The sequence below is a fragment of the Halichoeres trimaculatus genome, unplaced genomic scaffold, assembly GCF_033239565.1.
Source record: "Halichoeres trimaculatus isolate MK-OKI-2021-1 unplaced genomic scaffold, fHalTri1.1 fHalTri1_scaffold_4, whole genome shotgun sequence".
Lineage (NCBI taxonomy): Eukaryota > Metazoa > Chordata > Actinopteri > Labriformes > Labridae > Halichoeres > Halichoeres trimaculatus.
Genome location: NW_027437182.1, coordinates 34866746 through 34889332, shown reverse-complemented (window position 1 = coordinate 34889332; position 22587 = coordinate 34866746). Strand labels below are relative to the sequence as shown.

The 22587-nt window shown below is 40.2% G+C and overlaps 1 protein-coding gene across 5 annotated transcripts in view; it reads right to left on the bottom strand.

The window, feature by feature from the left end:
• The window catches only part of nlgn1 (neuroligin 1), a 553048-nt gene that overhangs the window by 484323 nt on the left and 46138 nt on the right, over window positions 1-22587 (bottom strand). For all 5 annotated transcript variants that reach the window (XM_074667620.1, XM_074667621.1, XM_074667624.1 and 2 more), the window contains exon 2: window positions 1-442. This exon is cut by the window's left edge and continues 598 nt beyond it. The gene's annotated coding sequence lies outside the window, so the exon portion shown is untranslated. The remainder of the gene's footprint in view (window positions 443-22587) is intronic.

Below are 22587 nucleotides of genomic sequence, written 5' to 3'. Positions count from 1 at the left end.
TTTCTTTCTCTCACTTACGCCATGCAGATGCAAACACAAACACACTATCGCAGAAAAATCACATTCACCCAGAGACAAAAGTCAGAAACTCCGGAGCAAACGGGGGGTGTGGATGCTAATGATCCTTTTTAAAATTCTGGCAGTGCAACCCATCTGCTGGAAATGAATAAGCCATCAGTTCCCTCAAGCTTGGTGAAGGCGAATCTGAGAAAATATTCCTTATAATATGGAAATATATTCCTCAAAAAGGTCCTCTCAACAACCACTGCAGTGAAGAGGAAGACCTTAGAGAAACCATCTCTGTGCCCCACTTCTCAGACGGTCAGCGAGCCAGTCAGTGATGAAGGTTTCCAGGTTTCTGAGTAGAGCAGGCCGCCATGTTCAGGAACAGAGGAGCAGAGCGGTTCTCGCCGTCCGTACAGTCCAGGCTAAAGTTGGTTCCCTGCAACACAGGAAAAAAACCCACAACAATCAGCATCCACAGTAAGAGAGGTAATTACATCCCATAATTTATCACTGTGTGGTTTCACTTTATTTTTGGAAGAGTAAAATGAAGCAGAAGGGCAGTTTCTGTCATCCCCATCTGCGCACACATCAATCAATTAAAGGGGAACATAACATCTATTTATAGCGCGTGACAGTAGGCAACATTACTCAACAGCCTAACAAGCAAGGTGTCTATCAGTATGCATGTGGACAGATGTTTGGCGGGTATGTTGGAGAGGAACAGATTTTTCATACAGTTTAATTCAATCCCCAGCTCTTAACAAGGAGTGCCCTCCAGAGACACTCCACGCTCCTGAGTGGGGATTGTTCTGGGAGAGAGCCACAGACTTGGATGCATAGCGCCAGCAGCAATAAGACTCAGGGTATGAGCCACAGGCGTTCAGGATGAAAGTGGGTATTGGGATGTGATTATGTAATAAATGCCTCACAGTTGGTGCAGATGTCAAAACCATATCGGCCTTTATGTAACAAAGCAGCAGCGGTGTAAAGAAACAAAGTAAATGTACTTTGCTACAGTACTTAAGCAGCTTTTGGGAGGATCTATACTTAACTTGAGTTTTGAAATATTTATTACAACTTTTACTTTTACATCACTTCATTAAAAAGAAAAATAAAAGTTACTTTTACTCTCCTTCTTGCTATAAAATAAAATGTGACTATATTCCTCTCATCATGTATTGATTCTCAGAACCGTGTTTTCCTGCGCGAATAACTGGCGCTGTCATATAAAGCTGAGACTTATCTCAGGGAGACTGCACCACTGCACACAGCCTGGGAATATTCCTCCACCACCACCACCTGCTAGCTTAGCTTCAGAAGAAGACAGATATCTGTCACCATATCTAAAATAACATTTTCATTTTTGTCAGGATTGAAGTTTCGTCCTACAGGATGAATTACCTCCTGTGTTTGCTGAAAAACAACAAAATATTGGAGTTCAAAAACTCACTATCAGACCTAAAAAAGGGAGCAAGAAAAGAAGGAAGGATAGAGGGAGCAAGAGGTGAAGGAGGCAGGAAAGAGAGAATTAATCTTTATAAGGCTTGTGAGAGAAACATCTATTTCTGTTTTATTTCTTTGTACTTTTACTTTTGATACTTAAGTACTTTTAATTTGAGCTCCTTTAAGACTCTTAAACAAGTGGGGTTTTTTTGTCTTTAGTGGCTGACTTTCACTTTTACAGGAGCAGAGCAGAGTCGAGTACACCACTGCAAAGCAGAAAGTCAGAGTGAGAAGGTCAAAGGCGTAGACATGTGTAAACAGGGCCGTATTCAGGATTTTGGTATAGGTGAGGTCCATCATCCCCAGGCCTGTCAGTCTGACGTTGGACATGGTAGATCTAAGCCATGTCTTAAGTCTTTGCATGGCTGAGAATGACCCTCGCAGGCACAAGTCGTCACTAGCAAGGTTAGAAAAAACTTCAACATGGGTATATGAAAATTAATATGAGCTGAAAACAAGTCACGTGACTCAAGGTCCTCAAGTAGTCACATCATCGTGACGTGTGGTCAGCCAGCTGGTGAGCCAGGCTCTCAAAGAGAAAAAAAAAAAAAAATGTGCCAGGTGGACAAAAGTAGATTAACTGGCTTTGATCAGTTTATCAGTTCATTTGATCAGTTTTGATCAGAATAAAAATACTATAGTTTTTCAATGAGGTTTGGCTCGCTGCTGAGCGCGTCACAGGGCGCATTTGCGGGCACGTGCATTAGTTGATCAAAGGGCTGTTCACCGCAACACACTCTCACAGGCACAAACAGAACACAAAGCCCATGGATGTTAACTATAATTTGAAAGTTACAAGCAGGTTTCACAGAGGTTTCAAGTTTTTCACGAGTTTATGTTTTATTCAGTTGGACATATTTGGCAAAAAAAAAAAAAAAACACGGAAAAAATTGGTGAGGTCCAGACCTCGCTGACCCCATACCTGGCTACGGCCATGGATGTAAAACTCCTCAGGCCTTCACTCAAGGAAGTAGACCCATGTCAGAAACTGAACACCAAAGTCTCTTTATATGAACCACAGGTTTGTGTACTCAAAGTTGCCAGCACTGATACTGCAAACACAATGCAGCATTGTCTAATTGAAAGCCACATCTGTTGCCATGGCTGCTGAGTGAGGTCCCTCATTGGTGGAGCAAAAGGTGCTGCTGACGTCAGAGGACTCACAGCTTTTCAGGCAACAGGTCTGTGCGATGTGTAGTTGTGCTTTGTTTCCATCTGTGAATACATTGTGTGATGTCTGGCTGAGACAAGGCACTGTTACCTCATGTGTCATCACACTTATTCACTCCATATGTATGAGTGTTACCTTTAGTCTAGTTTCCATTTGTTAACATATTTTTAGGGTTCAGTGATTAATCTTCTTTGAGATGGAGTATATGTTCCCACTTGACTTCAACTTATAAGGATTATAAGGCATAGATTAAATGTTGTTAAATTTAAACTTAACTCACTAGTCGCATTTCTTTCAATTTTCTATAATGCCTGAAATACACCAGATATGTCTGCAGTGTGACTCTGTTGCGCTGTCTCGACTGTGTTTGTCAGCTCACACTGGCTGTGTGTTCAGTCCCACAAGCTCCATGACTGACAGACGGCTGGAGTCACAGACTGAGGAGTCCCCACGCTTCCTACTCCATGGATAAGTCTCTCTTCATCCACGTTGGGCTGTTAAACCTCAAACCTGTTGACTCCTGGTTTGGCTCTGCTATGTTTGTTTATCATTGTAGTCAAGATAGATACGAACTGATTTTGACACATTGGGCTCTAATTTCGTAGACCAGGCCAGACCAGAGCGCTGTTTTCACCAAACAAATGAGCGCCTCTCCTCGCCTTTAGAGGCCCTGCGGCTGAGGCGCAGCATCTGATTGGTCTGAGTGACCCCCAGCACCGCGGAAACAGTGCTGGTAGTGGAGACGGTCAGAGCCGCTGTCCCTGCAGCAGGAGAATGGACAGCGGGGCGCATCGGAGGACACGAAGCGCGTCACTGTGTGGGCCAGCTCCCGGGACAGATTTAATCTGTTCCTTTGTCATTAATAGGAGAACAAAATGAAGAGACAGTTACACAGCTGGCTTATCCATTCAGAATACTTTTGATCCACCTGCACTCCTGGTTTGTCATAGCCAAATAGCAGAACCTTTGAAGATATACTGTAAACTCTCCCAGTGTCTCCACCTCATCCTCCTTACAATAATGTACTCCATCTTTTTAGATCACGTTAAAAATAAAGACTAAAACAGAGAAATCACGGGTAAATCCTGAGTGACATACATTTATTCTGTCTCTTTTTTCTTCATCTTTTCTCTCCCTCTTTTATTTGAATTAAATGAGAGAAGCCAGATATATACTCTGTATCAGATGTTAAGGCTGTTTATTGTTTAATTGTAACATGTGCAACTTCCAGCTGCCGTCAGGTTAACTTTCCATTATGACAAACGGCTTTAATCTGACATCAGATGTGACGGGACAGTTAATATAGATACAAATGTATATACTGGTTCAGACGGTTACATTAAATAGTGATTGCTGTGATTGTTTATTGCACTAAAATGTGTCTGACACTCTGGAAACCTGCCTCTGAGGATTTGTTGACATGTGCGCACATGTGCGCCTGTCACCAAATTACAGCTGCGGAGGGTGCACTCCGCTTTGCGCCGAGAATAGACCAGGCTGGCGAGCTTTCAGCGGGCTTTCTGCGCTGTTTTTGGCACAAAATTGTCACTGCACCAACATGAATCTGCTGACACCTCCCCATGGTGCGCCGTCATCTGCTAAACTAATACCGTAATCTCTAGAAAAGGTGCACCTGGTAAAACAGAAGCACCCTGTTAATTTAAAATCCTCTTTTGATTTATTAGAAAAAGGTTCAGATCAGTCCTGAGGTGCAAGTCAGAGACCTATACCCTTCAGAATAGCTCCATAATGACACACAGATCAGTGTGTCGGGTTATTCTACCAACTCAAAGCCCCCGTACTAAATCCATGGGCCATATCTTACTCCTGTGAAATGGGATCCATAGAGAGGTAAAGTCAGTGATGTGGTTGATGTAAATAAACAGGCACTCTTGCTACATTACTGCCTTTAGGCTTTAGTGAAAAATAACCTGTTCCAAAATCAAAGTTGTAGCTCCATCTACTTAGAGTGCATTATTCAGAGAGCAAGAAGCACTAAGATTGGCTTACATAAACCTGGAGTAACACTTGTTCCATGCAGTAACACTGAAACAGAGTGTATCTGCTTACAGGCATTCAAATGGAGATGTCAGCGGGATGGTTAGAGGACAACAAGCTTTAGCTACACCCATCCCCTGACATCATTAATGCTACTTTGGGCATTATGCGTCTATTTTAAAGGGAAACAGACCAGGAGATTACCTGGTCCGATGCCCGCATCACTTCATTTAGCTCCGTTAAATTACCTTCATGGCATGCCAGGGCCAAAAAGAGCAGATGGAGGCACCAGGCTCACTCAGACACACACAAAACTCTATAGGCAGACAAATACACTGCAGACCTCAACTAAAAGTATCTTTGGATCCAACAGTGTAGCCCACAGATATTAATAGTGAAGCATCAACAGTGCAGCAGTGATTACAAGCAAAGCCAAGCAGCATCACTGTACGCCGGGAAAAAAAAGGGGGAAAAGATTGATGGCCTACCTCTCTTTGATGTTAACCAAAACACAATTTATTTAACATTACATTCTGACAGATCTCTTTGGCATGTCTGGGGATTTAAATAATCAAGTTACGCTGCTGCGCCTCGGGCTTGACTGTGCACAGTTTCTCTTTTTATGTGGAGATGCACTTAGTGTTCCTGCTGCAGAGGGACATGCAGCTGATATAATTTCAATCTGTGCGTCACAGTGTTTCATACTGCTGTCTGCAGGCTGTGCACACGCTGGAAGTTAGAATCTGGTACATTTTAAAAGAAGTGACAGAAAAGCAGCTGGATACACTATGCTGCCTTAAATGTCGGTACGATTAACCTGGTCTGTTTCTTTAATACCATACTTAAAGTGCACTATTTATAACTTAAGGAACTTCATACCACAGTTATGCATCTTACACTTTACTTTTTACCAACATTTGCTCTGTTTCACAACCAAGAATGTGCTCTAGCTTCCAAGTATGCTTGCTCTTTAGAATGTGCAGTGAAGTTAATTAAGGTAATGGGAAAATAATAGGGCCTTGCACATTTCTGAAAAAAGTTTTTTTTTTTGTGTGTGTGTGTGTGTGTGTGTGTGTGTGTGTGTGTGTGTGTGTGTGTGTGTGTGTGTGTGTGTGTGTGTGTGTGTGTGTGTGTCCAGGAAGGTGAAAGGCCCTCCTTCTGAGGTCATGTCCAATCACTGTTGCGCCCCCCATTGTAACAGGAGCCAGGTTCAACGTGCATCCCACACACAGAAACAGAAAAGACACAACTAAGTGTTGCTAACTCAGCAACTTTCACTGTGTTTCCATTACATCTACAATTGCGCAAAACCTAAATATCGCAAAAAAAAAGAAACGGTAATGGAAACACCACATTTTCGAAAAAACCTGTCAAATTTCAATAAAAAGTTTTACACTTGCATGAGGTGGTTTTTCAGACATTTCGATACTGAACTTTGTCGCAAAAGCGCAATTTCCTCACGTTGTCATAACAACGCTCCTCCCTCACCTCCTCGTACGTGTCCAGTGCCACACAAACAGACTACAGCGTTCATATTTTATCAGCTCTGCTCTTATTTATATGTTCAATGCAGGGTTAGGGTTGTTTGTGTTTTTGACCAACACTTGTGAAGCCATCAGGACGGCTGTGAGCCAGTCTCAGAGAGCAGCAGGAGGGAGGGGCGGAGGTGTGTGTGTGTGTGTGTGTGTGCGTAAGAGTATATGTGCTGGAGATTATGATGATGATTATGCATTTTTTTTGTGCCTTTTTGAGTTAGCGTGACCACAGCCAAACAGTGAATAAAAACACAAATGTTCAAGAATTGGCATCATCATGAGTGCAGCATCCGGACAGACATCATGTTTTACTTTACTCAAGTTGTGCGCAATTCTAGTCATAATGGAAACACCGGCAAGGTGAAACTTCAGAAATATTGCTTTTATTTTGCAAAAAAAAGTGTTATGGAAACCCAGCTTTTGTCTCTATATTCAATGACTTTTCTGACCCCTCTAGTGACTTTTTTCAAAAAAAAAAAAAAAAAAAGCGACTCGCAACAAATCTAGCCACTTTTCTGGTGTCTGGAGAATCTGATGTTAAATTATATATTGATCTCACTTCTTTAACGAGCAGTGGGTGCTGCTGTGGGTTCCTCCCAGAGACTGGAAATAATATGTGACTAAAATATGGACATAGTCTCCATTATGTCACCTGTCTGTTCCTGAGCGTCATAATGGTAATGATGACTTTAAAGGCAGGATTTGAGAGAGCTGAGAGGTACCCGTCAGACACGTGGTAAGTGGTCTCCATCTTTCTAGTGCCAGCCTCAAGCAGAGCATCAATGAACTGCAACTTTCTACAAACCGGATGTTGTCCCTTGGTCCTTCCCCTATCCAAACCAGTCAAAGGCAGATAAGTCTTAGTCACTTGCAGCAGCCTCTCCCAACTGCAGCCAGAGCAGGCAACTGCATGCAGATAAATTGTACATGTGCTTGTCTCTTTTGGGTCACCTTTGCCCGTTACAAGCTTGGATAAAGGGTAAGGGTTGAAACATTGTCACAACAAATTTGAAAAAAAATAATAATAAAAATAAAAAATAAGAACAGAAAAGAAGTCACAGAAAGTTAATGTATAGTTCCAAACCAATTATGAATGAAGTCTCTGGGACATCACCTGTCTATTCCTGATACATCAAAATGGAGCCAATTGTCGGACGTGGCTATGTTGGATTTGATGTCAGTGTTGAGCTTCCTTTCTAACAGCTAAAAGCTGCTTTTAAGTCATGTGACTTGAGCTGCACCTTTGACTGGATGAGCTCGAACTACTGAGTTAGAAAAAAAATTGACCCCATTACAGTGCGTGTAGATTAAGCCCTGTTTCCACCAAGCAGTCCAGTTTGGATCAGTACAGTTTGGGTTGGATCAGTTAAGCCTGGTCCTGTTTGTGTTCCACAGCCAATGTGCCCTCTTGTGGTATGTGGCGTGTAGGCCCGATTCCGATAGTTGCATCAGTAAGATCGTAGCGTGACGCCATAGCAGCGTGACACAGTGTACTCAACTAATATATCCAACAAAGAAGAAAAAAGCGATACGGTAAACAAAGAGCAGCTATAGGAGGAACTCTGCAACCTGTCTTCTTTGTGATTGGCATGTGGCTCTTTGTTACAAATAACAATCAAACTTTGTTTCAGTGAAGACTTTGTGCAGCCAGGAGAAATACAGAGCTGCCGCACAGTAAGTGACAACTATTGACTAATCAACAGTCTGCAGTGTTGTAGCTCCACCTTCTGGGATTGGAGCCGTCTAGTTTGGTACTCCTACAGAAGGGTCCCAAAAGTGGGACGACTGGTCCCAGTTATTTGGGGATCTGTCCTGAGTTTAGTCTGTGGAAACGCCACAAAATGTGTGCCATACCAAGATGAACTGAACTGCTTGGTGGAAGCGGGGCTTTGGTATTTCAGAACTAAGCCATTCTTTTAAAGCAGGCTGTAAATATGTTTTTGAATGCCATTAAAGTCTGTTTATTTGGCTGGGTGTGTATGTGGTTTCTGGTCTCTCTGCAGCCAGGCCCATGCAGATTCTCAATGAACATTAACTTTTGCACTTCCACATAGGCTTAAACCGGATGTTACCCCTTGTTCTAAACATATCTACTGTGTCTCTCTTCTCTCTCCTCTCTACTCTAGCATCCATGACAATTACACGCTAATGGATTGTTATGCAAATTAGGCCATGACATCATTTAATGACTTCCAGCGACTTCTGGAACAGTGAATTAGCAACTTCACTATTGTGTAAACAAGTTGTCAGGGAAGATATTTGAAAGTGTTGTTTAGTAACTTTTAACTGGAAATAAAGGTGGTATATAATACATTACACAAGTGCTTCTAAAATGTGTTCACTGCAAAGTACAGTTTTCACTGACAAGCAAACTAAAGAGATAGCTTTTGGACATTTTTATTTTTTTTCATTTATGATTTTTTTTTTTTTTTTTTAATTCAAGCACAAAACATGTACCAAAACCAAACTTAACCAAACCGAGGCATAGACCAAACCGTGGGTTACTTGTACCGTTGACCCCTAAATAAAACACGTTCGGAATTTTCTAGTGAAGAAAAAAACAAAGAAACAAGCACAACATGTGCAGACAAGAACGCCAGTGAACTGAAATAAATCCAAATTGATTTCTCGCCTTTATGAAGCTGACAGGTCATATCTTCGGAAGGAACTCTATATATATGTGTGTGTGTGTGTGTGTGTGTGTGTGTGTGTGTGTGTGTGTGTGTGTGTGTGTGTGTGTGTGTGTGTGTGTGTGTGTGTGTGTGTAAGACAGAGAGCATATGTTATGCAGTTTGTGAAGGCTTGTTATCCCAAGTGTGCATTTTCGTATCTTTTTTTTTTCACACTGCTAAGGAGTCAATGTTCCACCTGGATGAGCTCACCTTCAGATTCCTGACACTGAGGAAATCCTATTTACCTGCACACACACACACACAAACACTGGCATGACAGGTTTTCTATCTGGCAGAATAAAAGAAAAAAGACAAGAGCTGAGACACCTTTAGGGAGAGACTATGACGTATTTGCAAATGTACAAAGCGGTATGCACACGCACACACACATGCTGAAGGCCAGGCAGTATCTCAAACACACTCTTCGTTCTCCACACAGCGGTGCGCTGGCACTCTCACACCCCAGACAAAGGGGTGAGATATAAGTTGCAGACAGGTACGAAAGAGCCAGACATCCAGACGTTTACATTAGCAACAGGAGAGCTATAATGGGAAAAAAAGGGGAGAGAGGACAGGAGGAGATAAAGATCAAACACCGGAGTGAGATAAAAAGAGCACAAGCTTACAGTCCTATTTTCTCTGTGAGGTGCTGAGTGTTTGATCAGGGAGAGCTCAGCATGCTGCACATGAAAACTAAAGGTCACTACAGGGAAACGGTAATGAAAAGAAAAAAATTACAACACAAAATGAAGATTTATGTTTGTGTTTCAGACGCACCCGAGACGTCTAATCTAACTGGCATCAAAAGATGGTCAAAGTACACAGGATGAAGTGTTTGACCAATATTCCTGGTTTCCATGCCCTCTGTAAAACTCTCCCACTGAGGATGACTCACTAGTCTCCCCAGATGGAGCCTGTATCAAACACCTTTAAGGTGACAGAGATAATTGCCGCCTGGCTCGTCTTCAGAGGTAACACATTGTTGTGTTGAAGAGTTGGTCAGAGTGGAAGCAGGTAGGTGTAGTCGGTGTAGGTGTTGAAAGAACTGTTATCTGCTTTGGATCTGATCACTGACGTTCTGCTGCCCGACCTTCATCATCATCATCCCCATCAGCATGTGTTTAAGCTTAATTAAGAGTGAGAAGTATTTCCGTCATTTGCGCTGACTGTCAGGATTTCTAATTGCTGTGAGTGGAAAACTCATGAGCCGGAGAGCCTTGTTGTTTTTCTGTGACAAACAGCACGCCTGTAAAATCACATCATCAATCTTAGCTCTGGCTTAATTACACATTCAACAGGGGTTTAAATCTGTTGGCTATGAAGGATGTTTCTTTTTTGACATTTTTTTGTGTTAATAAAAAACGGTACCAATTAAAGAGTGATTCAGCAATTATTGTGGCTTATTCACCTTTAAGTTGTCTTTTCTCTAAGCTCTTCATTGACCGCCCAGACCTGACATCAAATTATCGTTCACGCTAATAGATGAAGACATTTTGACCTTGTTTTAGGGTGCTGTTGTATCCCTCTAGTCAAGATAAGTATTATTATAACTTACTTCAAAGTTATTTTTTCTATGCCCTATCCTAGAGAGGTGTGTAAAATAGGCAGAGCAGGAAACAGTTGAATTTGCTGCCAGATGGAGGGCTGACTTCATGGGGTCTGCAGTCTAGAGTTAGGTAAACTGGCACCCCAAAATTATTATAATTTTTTAAGGGGAATAAAGCATGGATTAATCCGCCAATAATGTTTCTGTTTAAAAAATGCCCATATCAAAGAGCCTCCCTTTTTCCCAGTCCATTAAGGAGACAAAACAAACCTTCATTGACTTCAGTGATTAAAGTGAATATGCAAAGTTGATGAATGTCACACTGTGGTTACAATGAATTTAAAAAAAGAGAAACACCTCGTGCTAGAAGTGAAATGGACTAAAAGGACTGCACTTAAATATCACCCTTCTTAGTCTGTCTGACCACTCAGGGCACTTTATACTGCTTTCTCATTCATTTATCAACACCACATTCACACACTGATGGCAGAGACTGCTCCTATAAGGAACCATCAGTACTGGTTGATCACAATGCTGACCAAAGGCAGGATAAACTTGGGGCTAAGTGTCTTGTTCAAGAACTGAAGTCAAACCTACAACCTTCAGATTGAGAGATGACCCACTCTACCACTGAGCCCCAGCCACCAACAATGACTTTTGGACGTTGATTGTGTTGGATCTTATTTGTCATCAGGTGCACTAGATCAATTCCATCTTCTATTTATATAAATAATTTTAGTTTGAGTAAAATTAGAAAGAGTCAGGTTTTTTATTTCTTTCTTTTAAGAGAAGAGTAGAGGCCGAGGTTTGTGCCCAAAGAAACTATATTTGAATTATGATATTGAATTTTGACAGCGTACAAATTTTTAATTTATTACAGAATTTATTTATTTATTTATTTATTTATTTATTTATTTATTTATTTATTTATTTATTTATTTATTTATTTATCTATTTATTCATTCATTCATTCATTCATTCATTCATTCATTTATATTTTGTTCAACCTAATTGAAAATTAAACTCTATATTCCTTAACCTAAAAAAATTAAAATAAATAAATAAAAATCAGTTGTTACAAATTACATTCAAATTTGTTCTGTTTTAGTTTAGCATGGTTGACCAATATGTCTTCTTTGTCGGTATGGAAGAGTAATGGAGCCCAGATTTACAGGAACTCTTTTTAAGTGCACAATAACATAATAATAATAATAATAATAATAATAATAATAATAATAATAATAATAATAATAATAATAATAATAATAATAATAAATAAATAAATAAATTTAAAAAAAGAACAGAAATGAAAAGAAAAATATACTGTGTGGCTGTACTCATTACCTAGGCAAAACAAGCTAGCATATCAACATTTCCATGATAGTATTTTCTTGAAAGATAAATTTGTTCGAAAGAATTAAGGAATATAGATAGTTGATATTTTAAGTAGGTTCATTAATTTCAAAGTGTATAAATTCAGTTTCACAACATTAAATTTAATTTCAGGTCATGCTTTTCAAGCTCAGCTTCAAGCAGCACAAACCTCAGCCCATAGAGGGAGAACGAATCATCATCAGAGCTGACCTTTCACTTTGAAAGATTTATTTATTTATTTATTTATTTATTTATTTATTTATTTATTTATTTATTTATTTATTTATTTTCATATTCCAAAAACAACAGCAAAACAAAAAAAAAATGAATATGTTTTTAAAAAAAGCATTCACATTTATCCGAGAGAAAAAAACATTTAACAAGAAATAATGAGGAACTGGGGAGAGGCAGATATTAGATCCATGATTTCAGAGTTACTAAAGCATCGTTTTGTGAGTGGAGACCTCCTGTACATCCACTGGTGATAATCACATGTTGTGTTTCTGTGTAAAGACAGTGAACTGTTTGTTTTTAATGAGGCTCATGGTTGAATAATTTAACTAAGAGTCTTTAAGATTCACACTGAGGATTTAAAGAAAGACAGAATTATCCACGTCGTTTGGCAGATTAAACCATACAGGTAGTAAAAATGAACACTTGGCGTTCCCTCCATCCTAAAGCTCCAAAAACAGAAATGACTAACGTTGCACTTGGCAGAAACACACAGGTGTGACTCAACCTCTCACTGATTAGCAGTGCGGTATGTACCCGCGCACCCACAATGAGACTATTTTCACACGAGGTTTGTTTGAGTCAAACATAATTGTCAGCGCCCTCTTCAACCGTGCCGCTCTGCTCTCACACTTGTTTACTGTTGTTTGGGAAAGCGCTGTGTTCTGATAAATGCTTCCTGTTTAAAGTGCAGCTGTTAACCAGCATCACAACAAAAGGCATTTTCACTCAAATCGAGGTGTTCAAAGAGAAACAGAAACCAATACAGAGAGAAATCCTACCAGCAAAGATTGGACATTTCATGCTCCTCTTCACATTTACGGTCAAAAATTGGTCATTTTTTTGGCTAATGAAATATTTTTATGATGTGCATACTCTTTTTCTTGATATAGAAAAAATTATTTCCTTGACGTTGAGGTCATTTATTAAGCTTTTTTCAGATGACACAAGATTTGGAAATGAAACTTCTGAACAAATTTGCAGCTTAGAGCAGCTGAATTAAAACTTTATTGCAATAAATAAATAAATAAATAAATAAATATTCCATCACTATTATAGCAGGTGTTTGTTTTTTGAATTGATGAAACTACTGAAATCTAAATGCGTTATTTTTTTAATTTAGACAACAAGCTAAATTTAATGTTCACTGAGATATTCAGGCCAAAACTTTGATGGAACCAGGCCGTAAATATGTTCATTAATGCTTTGGTGGCCATGTGTGTGTATGTGATTTTGGGTCTCTCTGCCACCAGCCTCTAGTAGAATATTGAAGAACTGCAGTTTTTTTGCCCTTTGTATGGGCTTGGTGTTTCATGGCCCTGCATATGTCAGTGTCCTAGATTGGTGTGCCCAGTCAAAAAAGTGAACAACATAGTGTGTTTTAAACTTTAATTCTTAATTGGAAAACTTTAGATTGGCTGGCTCAGTCCACAGCTGACCAATCGTCAGCAGACAGAGACCAGATGAGGAGCACAGTGCAGGAAAGAGCCTGATGTTGAAACACACCAGGGGGTGGGTGAAAGCCACTGTTTACACGACAACGGTTTGAGGGTGAAACGTAAAAGTTTTGTTGCGTTGAAACGTTGCTGACACCTTTGCCGTGTAAACAATAAGCCGGTCTTTTCAGTGGAAATGCTGACATCACAGTCCACTTTGCCTGAGTGCATACAACAGGACAACAGTATTGTTGTTACGATCGTCGCGAACTACCGTGTTGTGCTTGTGCTGCTAAATCTGTTGAATCTGCTGACAGTCTTTCAACAAAATGAGCATCTGTTGCTCCACTTTTGCACTTAGTATTCACCAATACACCAGATGATCGGCTCAACTCTACTTTGGTGGAGATCTCCCAAAAGTGGCTTGCGGACAAGACAGTTAAAGCTCCATCTATAGGCCTGGCATGCTTACTACAGAAATTTCAGTCCCTCTTCCTTTCCATGTAAACGCAGATGTTTTTTCACTGCATTTTAGTGTTTTCAGATGAAATATTTTCATGTAAACGAGGCCTGAGAAAATTTAGAAAAAACAAAAACAAAAAAACACATAAAGCCACCACTATGAAGGTGACCTCAAACTCATGCTACTGTTATTCTTTTATAGATGTTACAAAAATGTCATAAAAGTCTTGTAATACCAATCAAACAACCTTTTACGAATAACAGTACTGCTGCTGGCTGCACAGTAGCACACTGGTCAGTACCGTTGCCTCAGCGCAAGGAGGTACAGGAACTCCAGCTTCCTCCAAAAACATGCTCACCAAATCCCTGTTTCCACCAAGCAGTTTGGTGCAGAACGCATTTTATGGTATTTCCTTTGACTAACATCGGGACAGGTCTATAAATTAACAACTTGTGGTGTCCCACTTTTTGGTAATCTTCTGTTGGCTGGCAAACACTGCAGTACATTGATTGGTCAAAAGAATCGTCACTTCCTGTGCAACCATGGTAATAGAGGACAACACATAACCCTGCCATGTTTAAATCTCCATTCAACTTTGACAACAACTTTCTTTTTCTTTGGAAAATGGTGTCACAAATGCCAATCACAGAGAGACAAATTTGCCGGATGTCTTCCTTTGTTGCTCTCTGTTCACCTTTGTTGGATTTTTAGTGGGGTACACTGTGTTGCGCTGCTATGTCGTCACACCATTACGTGGCTGACTTGGCTGTCAGCATTAAGGGTTCACACTAGTCAGTAGTGATGTAATATTGTGGAACCAACCATTGAAACGTATTTCTCGAGGGAATTCTTTTGATGACGGAGCCTTATTTTCCCCTTCGGTTTTTAGTCTGTAGTAATGTTAAATTCTAGAATCAGCCATTAAAATTAATTCCTAGGGGGGATTCTCTTGATGACAGAATTGTGTATTTTATGCACATTATACAGTAAACAGAAACTATAAGGCAGTACTCGGGGGTACGTGTTTTTGAGGAGGGAGTGTTGTGAAGGACTTTTGGGCGGGCTCTGCTGTGACGTTCGCTGAATCACCTCTACGTTACTGCCTCCGTTGTCTTTTGTCAAAGTCTCTTGGTCAAAAGATCTTAAAAACGTTTTTAAAAATTATACACAATTTACTTTATTTGACTGTGAGCTCAGTGTCAAAACTGATCCAGATATCCCTAGTTAGCTTCTCTGCTACACACACACACCTCCAGTGGATGTTGCCTGAGAACTTACGCTTAACAAGCGTCAGACTGAATTCCTACTCTTCTGGCTGGGGAGTCCGGGATTACACGACTATATCAGTGTCAGCGTGTGCAACACAGCCAATCCCTCGACTCAGCCGAGCTTTAGCAGCGCTGTGAGATAAACAGCAAACAGGACGAGGGAAGATGAGTGATAAAGAAAAGAGACAATATTTACAGGTTTGATTCCTCTGCTGCTGTGTTGAATGGAGCTTCCTGTTTTAAGTATCCAGAGGTGATGCTCCTGTTAACTGTCTGCTACAATGTGTTTGTGATTATGATGCTGAATGTTTTTGATCGTGTGGTAAATGTATACAAAATGAAGAAGAAAGGAAGTGTATGAGTCTGTCCTTACAGCTCTATCATTCTTTTTTTCTGCTACAACATCTGTTTCTGTCAGTCTTCATCAGCATCATTTATACAGCTTGAAAACCACAAACTCCTAAAAGGAAGTGCTTTGAGAGAAATATAGGTCCTGGGACTCCTTTAGCTCATGGTGTCTGTGTTGTGTGTCTCTGATTCTGATCCACTTGTTACCACACCAGATCAAATAAGTTTCCTTTCAAGTCAATGTGACCACATTGTTGTAGTCTGGTTGCTTCCCTGCTCTGGCAGGTTGCAACAGATACCCAAATGTTCTACTTTCAGGGGATGTTGGGAAGCATCAATTTACAAAAAGCAGACCAAGCAGGACAGGAAGTTGTACAAAGAAACTATCTAAAAACACCCCGTAACTTTTAAAATAAAAGAAACGGCGTCCAAACCAATTCGTACTTAGCTTGTCTACGTCAAAAGATCGAGAGTCAACAGAATGTCCTAGTAGGGCTTCTAGGCTGTTAGAGGCCTAGGAGGATGGAGTTGGCTGATTTACTGCAGACCTAGGGACATCACTTTGTTCAAGATGGCTTGTTTTGAATAAAGTTTTTTTTTGGATTCAGGCTGACTGGACTCCTTGGCTGATTGGACTCTGTGTCTTCTTCCTCCATAATCTCCAAATAGACCTGTTCATGTTTTTTTTTGGAAAGTGTCTTGAGGTGGCGTTTGTTGTGATTTGGCCCCAGCTGAAAGCTGTCAAATCTATATGTCTGCACTCTGCGTGGAAAGAAAGTCATAAATCCACAATAAACAAAACATAGTTTGACTTCTGCTGGACCACGTGTCAAAAAAAAGCTGAAATGCATCCAAACTCCACAAATGAAGGGAATATATTAAATGCTTCCTCTGCTGTGTGTATGAGAGGCATCATGGTGTAAAAAAAAATGTCTGCTGCCATGTTGATGCCAGAGGGTAAACTGCTTTGTTGGCCGCCTTTAAAGTCAGCAGTTTTTGTTATTTGTTCAGGGACACGGAAGAATTGCCCACTAAACCTCTTTTACTTTTAGCAAAGTGAAGCATGCTAAACGGTCCCTTTGGATCATGTCAAACCAGGAAAGCAGAGGAAGACACCCGTACTTTCTGTTTATGGGTGAAAAATGACAACAGACTCAGACACAGCAGCTGAGGGCATCGTACTGTATGTTTAAACTCTTAGGATGGATATTCATTCAGCTGTGTTTACCTCAACAAAGGACCCGTAAAAAGAGTTACTATTTTTTCCAAAAACCCAAAAGAGGACAGGCTACCCCTCCTCTTGGAGATACCGCAAAAATACCCAAAGACAACAAAGTAGTTTTATAAAACATACATACATTCAAAACATTCCTTTTCTGTTTGAAGTGAAAAAAAAAATTATATATCTGACATAAATAATGTCGCTCTACATGCTTAAAGATAGGGTCTGCAGGAATTTCCGTTACTTGTTATTTAACACAACATTAAAACTAGGCTCCTCCTCCTTGGCTCAGTGCCAGCTGCAGCCCACACCCACAGCCTAGGACCGTGACTACATGAACACACTCACTAGCCCAGCTACCATCTGTAGCATCGAGTTTCTAAGTCAGAGAGACTCAAGAGCAATGCACCTGTCTTGGCTTGCTAGCACAAGCTAATCAGGGGCATCTGACACATACCTGGTTAGCAGAAAGCTAACTCGCATCTTCATGCTGTGCTGCTCTCCAAGTGCCTCAAGGGAGTGAAAGTCAAGCCAAGTTTCACCCTCGTTCAGGAAAAAGTTTTATCTGTTTGGTGTTTAGTTTCACTTTGGTTGTGTTTTTCTTCCTCCATGCTACATCCACCACCTGTTATTATCAACACGCTAAGTCACTTGCGCACTGGGAGGGGTGTGATTGGCTGATGTAACCATGCTGACTCTACCCAGAAACATCCCAAAACAACCAAAACATCAACACACAGGCAGTGGAGGGGGTTGAGGCCGACACAGACACTGTCTTACATGTACAGAGGCTCATAGGGGACAAGTAAGCAGGGTTTGTGTTTAGTATCCGTGTCTGGTTTGTCCTCTCACCATTTTTTAAGCAAGTATATGTGATGTTTACTTCCTATCCTCGGACTCTGATACAGTAAGCCATTTATATTTGTTTGTTTGTTTGTTTGTTTACTTGATTAATTCAAAGTTTAATTTAGGGTTCTTCCTGTTTGGGACACATCCTTTAATCATATTGACCTTGTGTGGATTGAACATGTTTTATGTAAAACTTAACATTGTGCAAATTTATTGAATGTATAATTGCCAAGGGTTTTTTTTTTTTTTCTGGCACATTTTTTTAACATCACAAAGTTGTTGTTTTTTGCCCTACATTTGCAGATTTTCTATCATATGTACCCTGGTCAGGATGTGGAGGCCACATTACTGTGTCAAAGGAGTCAACACCTGGAGCTTTAAAGCCATTTAGCCAACCATGTGACTTCTGAGACCCAAGAGGGACAACCACAGGACAGGTCAGACCAATCTGTGATGGTATGGCTGTAAGGAAACTAAAATCAGCTTGAAATGAATGGATTTAAGTCTTTTGAAAAACACTGGTGAAAATTGAATCTTGAGAGTCTCTAGGGGAAGATAAACTAAAAGATCATAATAAACCTGCTGGACTTGAAGCCGTTGAAAATTAAAGTAAATAAACAGCAACAAATTCATTTCAAGAGATATAAGTGTTCCACACCGGCAAAGAGAACAACGCAATAATAAGACCAAGTGCCATACTGAGAGATAAACCCGAGACAAGGCCAAGTTTGTAGACTACACCACCACAGTGTAGAAATGAGGCAAAGGTAGTTTCTTTTCATACACTTAAACAGGATGAAAAGATCCATTCTTGTGCAAGGAATTTATTTCTGGTCGTTGACATTCAGAATCGTTATATGGTATTTACATTTAAATGATGCATCAGGGAAAACACTAAGATTTATATCTCCAGTCAATGCTGTTTCAGTTCAGGGTAGACCCAAAGACCATTACAATTGTTTGTTGGCAGCAGTGGCGTGCACTGACTTTTTAAAGGGCAGGGGCAAAAAGACAAAAAGAGGCTCAGAGTGTGGTTTTGCCTCCCAAGACAGCACTCAAACATCCGTTGTTACCACCCCAGAGGGCACTTTATTGTGTTTTGTGGATCCCACAAGGGCACTTTAGATCATGTTTTTATCAAAGGATGCCAAGAAGATTTAATGTCCTGAAGATGTGAAGAATGATCTCTAAAAAGCCTTAAAACAAACCAGGTGTGTTTAGATTACTAGAAGAGAGCACAAAATGAGTTCTTTCGATTGGATCACTTCAAAGCAAGGTCTGCCGACAATAGACCTTCAGGACACTTCAGTGAGATTTGCCACCAGCACCAGTAAGCCACATGCCAAGACCAACTTGTGCATACCTTGCATCAGTTTAACGCCAAAAATGTATGGCAGCTGTAGAAGTAGATCCTTCCAGAGCATTTTCAAAGCCGCCTGAATGAAAAGAGCCTTTACTGCTGTCCTGGCGTGTGTGTGCACTTAGGCTTCAAAAATAATTCCATTACTCACATATCTAAGGTTGATGCTCCATTTATTTGACAGATGCAAATTCCACCACTCAATGTCTTTTCAAGCATTCTCATGGTGCACAAACGAAAACACAAATATCCCAAAGGTCTGATTTTAGCCTCCATGTTACATGATCAAAAATGTTTGCATAAGGCTCCTCTCAATCTGAACCTAACAAAAGGTCTGGCCCCACACACCTGGACTGACTGACCTAATAAAGAAAAAAACTCCACCCATAACCAAACACTTACCTAACAGATCTAGACAAATTTGTAAATTAAAAAGAACAGTCTGCTTAATTAGTTTAAAATAAGTACATTTGCAAGAATTTGATCTTTACAATAAATCATATGACTTTAAAATTTAAGTATGTTTACTTGAAATTAAAAATCATCTAATCTAGGGGTGGGTAAAACTATTGATGAATCAGTGCATCAAAGTATTTCCTTGCCCAATTCAATATTGATTCAGAAAATCCTCTGAATCGATTCATCACCTGGCAAGTGAGGGGGACTGTGCGTGTTATTTGTGTTGTATGGATGAGGGCCATCAGAGACCAAACAACAAAAAAAATGGCAGCCAAAGCAGCAGCAGCAGCAGCAGCACAAAGCCAGATCCTTTGGCTTCAAAGTCTGACGTTTGGGTTGTTGGATCACATATGTTCATGTGGGGCATGGAAACCGATAATCAAAGCACTTAAATCTATATTGAATCAAATCGAATCGAATCAATATTAAACCGCGACCTTAAGAAGTGAAACCTAATTGAATTGTGAGGCTGTTAGCAATACTCAGCCCTAGTCAAATTAATATGAAATGGCCTCTATAGCAGCGTTTCACTGCTAAAACCTGTAACCCCAAATATGCCCAAAATGTCAACAAATGTTAGTGGTTATGGTCTTCGTCTTTTGTGATTGGCTGTTGCATTGGAAGGATGCATATCAAAGCAGGGGAGCCATGACAAAAAAAAAATAATTAATTAAAGACCACAGAGAGATACGTAATCGCTAAAGAAAATTATGTTATGTCTTTAAAAACGTGAAATATTCAGTGCATAACCAGTGTAGCAAAGCTTATTTTTTCTTTGCTTCAGCGTGTCACTGTCTTTTCTTGCTTACTTTTGCAGACACATAAAACAGCCTATTATTACAGTAGCATATTGCATTCACCCCCCTCAAAAAAAAAAAAAAATCCTGTTATTATGACATGGTATCTTGTAAACACAGATATTCCTATTTTAAGGAAATACCATCTCCAAATACTTTTGATATTCCTGTTTTTACGAGAAACTATCTTGTAAAAACAGGAATCTGAAAAGTAAAGGAATTCCTGACAATCTTAAATCGCCATCTTAAATCTCAATGAAGAAGCATGAAACATGTAACTATTAACCAAAACATATTAAAGAGCCTACCTGCCCTGTGTTGACCCCATCCTACGATTAGCATTGGCAAAACATGCAGCCACAAGTCATGCAGCCCGGCATCATGGGAAATCCTTTGTGTATGAGACAGTATCTTATAAAAACTGGAAATGCTAAAATAAATAAATTCCTGTTTTTATGAGATAGTAATGTTGTGAAAAAAAAAAATTCCAAGTGAATGAAAAACTTAGGGGTAATATGATGAGTGGGCCCGCCCTCTTACTGCCACTTCCAAATAAGAAAACATTAAAAAAGCATCAGCTCATTTGTATGGTGGTATTTCACTGCCAAAATCCACAATAATGAATGCAGAGGAGCTGAATGTTTAAGCTCCTAACATTCTTCAGAGGGCCTTCACAGATCTTCTGCACAGAATAATTATGCTCATGCAAGAGATATTGTGGCATGCAAGGAGAAAATACAGTTTTAAATGGGATAAGAATTTAAAAGAGACAAAAACTCAAACTACTGTGTCCTGCTTGGCGAATTTTCACCTGTTCTGTGAATAATTACTTTTGAAAACACCAAATAATGCTGACTTAAAGTTAAATTCCTTTCGCTTTTGTAATATGTCAAACAACATCAAAAGTATGTCCACGTCATTAGACAGAAGTGGTTTTTGTTAGCAGACCTGTCCTCTGCTGTTCTATCTTCTAACACTATCAATATGTTAATTTATGTCTGAAATGGTCCATTTTCTAGCGTTAAACCCACGGATGTGACAATTTGCACCTGCTGATGTTATTTCCTCAGAGACCTTATGGGATATGAGTGGCAACAACGTGGGAGTGAAGGTGAAGCATTAGGGGAGCAAACAATTTGAGTATTCCATCTGCCGGCTCAGACTGGAGAGCAGAAATCCCCATTTTTCCCTCCGTAACATCTGTTGAGTTGGACTAAGTAATCACAGACGCAGTGTCTCTCCCGAGTCAAACCACACATGGTGGGGAAGCTGACAGTCATCAACTCCATCCTCCCAGCCCCCAAGCGGCAATTCTTGCAGACAGCACCCCCTTCTACCCCTCCTCCCAGCAAGCATATTTCTAAACAAATGACCGCTTATCAACAGCCGCACACAAAAAATGATATGTACACAAACAAAAGGGAGCTGGCGCTGACAGCATAATAGCAGACAGACAACAAGAGCGAGAGGCAGTGAGAGCGCTGAAAAGGAAGCTGTTTTCATTGATTGTTCCGCGGTTTTGTTAATGAGTCCATAAAAGTGGCTGCAAGTGGTTTTACAGCGAAGCTGGAGAGAAAGAAATGACACGCTCCTCTTTGTCATCACCGACACATGAACTGCTGAGAAGGACATAAACCAGGCGGCCAGTCAAATACTGGTCATTTGGAAGCATGCGGGGAAAATGTTTGTGATTAATGTGACAACAACAAAGGGAAGAGTTCTGGTGCCAGCAGGGTTATTCCATTAACCTGTAACTGGTTGATTTCAAATTTGTTGTCCATTTCCATATTAAAAAGGGTAAAATCATATTTTTCCTTCTAAGAAACAGCAGAAAAAAAAGATAAGAACCACTTCCCTCGAACACCAGACGTGTCAGGAGGTGGAAGAAAACTGATGATAGCAAAGTGTCAAACCATTGCTTTGAATGTAATAATACGCTCTAAATGGTTTTGTTAATTCTTAGTGTTTCTATGTTTTGGATTAATCTTCTCACTGTCTGTAGTATTCCTGTGTTTTTGTCTGTTTCTCCCTCCTGGCCTTGTGTTTCACCTGCTTCATGTCACACCTGTGTTTATTTTCCTTATGTACATTCAGGCCATGGGAAACCGCATATATTTTTATACCTTTCGGCCTGTTGTCAACACAAAACTGTAGTTTCATGTCACTGAAAACAATGTTTTCTGAAAGGTCTGGCCAAAGAGAAGATTTTGGGAAACTGGTTTCATGGTTTCACAGGGGCTCATTCTGATTGGCTGACACTGGTTTCATGTCTAGAAAACACGGACAAATATGGGTTGGCATGCCTCGAGCTGCACTTAACAGCCAATCTGACCACTGCATGTAGACAAA